We start from the raw sequence: 2019 nt of genomic DNA, 5'->3' as shown, positions 1-2019 counted from the left end.
AGAGACCCTGTAATTAACTCCATTAAAAACTTAAATGGAGCCCCCACCACTAATTTAGATATTATTTTTTTGTTCAAAAATCAGACCTAAATCACATTGAGACTTTCAGGGAAACAAGTAACAATCTATGTTTGCATGTTCCATTGGCTGTGAAGATTTACAAGAAAAAAAGGCAAAACTTAATTTCTAGTTCTGAATTCATATTCAGACCACATATAAATAAACGTTATGCGGTAGATGTATCACATACAATCGTAATAAAACTAATTCTAGTTTTTTTGTCATAACTTAAAAAAAAAAAGTAATCTAACATGGTACAACATTTTACATGGTACTGAATAGACTGTTTTCATCTTTACTTCCTGAGTGTATTTATTAATACCTGAGTATATCACAACTGTCGGCATATAGAAAAGAAACATACAGGCTCACTTTGAAGAGGACAGCTTTTTATGAGCTCAACATGAATGCCCATAAAGCTAAAGATATTTATAGAGCTGCAGACATTCAGAGCACAGTTATTACAAACAGTGTTTGATCATATCTCCCTCATCATTCTGAACTCAGGGGATGTTTTTGAAGTTATATTTTGACATCCCTACTAAGGCGCATGTGGTTTGACCCTGCAGACTTGGACATTTTGCAGCTAATTTTAGGTTAAATACTATAATAACTGACTAAGCAAACTCTGAAGTCTTCTTTTACGGCTATAACACCCAGCCAGAAGTGTTGCTTAAGGTTGAGGGTGCTGTGGTTAATGAAGGCATATTTACTTTGCTAGTGTAACTATGTCTTTTCTGTCTTTGATGTGATATCCATGGACACACAAAACCAATTAAGTTGTTTGTTTTCTGTGTTTTCCTGGGCTTTCTATCATGTGGATTTTAGAGTTTTAAGGTTGTTGTTTTTTTTTTATCTTGCCTTGATAAAAATAAAACAGTTGACTTCCAAAGTTATTCATTATTGGTTTGTGGATATTGAGAAAGCATTTTTTTTTTCTCCAAATCCAAATGCGGTTACCAGGTAGGCACTGAACCAGGTATTGAATTGCATGGCATGGATAAGACTCCAATTGAGGCTAAAGATACTTTTAAGCAAGGTTTGTCTGAGGTGAAGAGATACAAGAAAGCAACGGGAAAGCACCACCCATACAAGAGGCAATTCATAGTGCTAAAAGGAATCCAAAGAAAGATAGATAAAAAAAAATAGGCCACAAAAGAAAGCATAAAAACTTAAAAACACAGAAAATAATCACAGAAAATAAAGAAATGTGATATTAAAAAAAAAAATTGAGACATGATAGAAATTAAATACGAAACGACTGCTTCAAGCTAAATGTTGCCTCCCCTTCCCTTCTCATGTAACTTGTAGGTGTCTCTGATGACCTAAGGATTTTACATGGCTTAAATCTCACTATTGTCACAGGGTCATCAAGCTGCTCTTATAGCCTTTATCTTTAACATGCTTGTTTAATATTTTCTTTCTAATCCCTGCGACAGCTCTTTCCTTCGCTTCCACTGGTCCATGTTGAGTATGGCACACACCATTCATACAGTAAACAGCACAGTAACTACCTGTAGCCCTATATATAGGCCTACAGAATGATTGCAGATTGCAAATATCCCTTTGGTCACATTATTTACATTTTTTCTGAGGCTTTCCTTATTTTTGTCCAGGTTTGTTTCCTGTGAATATTTTTGTTTTTATCATTTAGTTGAAGCATAGTTAAAAAAGCAATGTCTACATGTTATTGGTTAGTTTTGTACAATTTTAACTTATTATTGCTTTCGTTAACTTCAATTTATTTCTGTAATCATTGCAGGTTTTGCTTTCATTTAACGGGTGTACTAATGATTTTGTCCACGTGTGTACGTGTTATGCTCCCTCCTTGTCTTGTCTTTAGCCCCAAAGATCCTTATTGAGATCTAATTTCTATCCATCCATCCATCCATCCATCCATCCATCCATCCATCCATCCATCCATCCATCCATCCATCCATCCATCCATCCATCCATCCA

This window comes from Cyprinodon variegatus, unplaced genomic scaffold (assembly GCF_000732505.1).
Source record: "Cyprinodon variegatus isolate N-32 unplaced genomic scaffold, C_variegatus-1.0 Scaffold119, whole genome shotgun sequence".
NCBI classification, from domain to species: Eukaryota; Metazoa; Chordata; class Actinopteri; order Cyprinodontiformes; family Cyprinodontidae; genus Cyprinodon; species Cyprinodon variegatus.
This window is presented reverse-complemented; position numbering follows the sequence as displayed.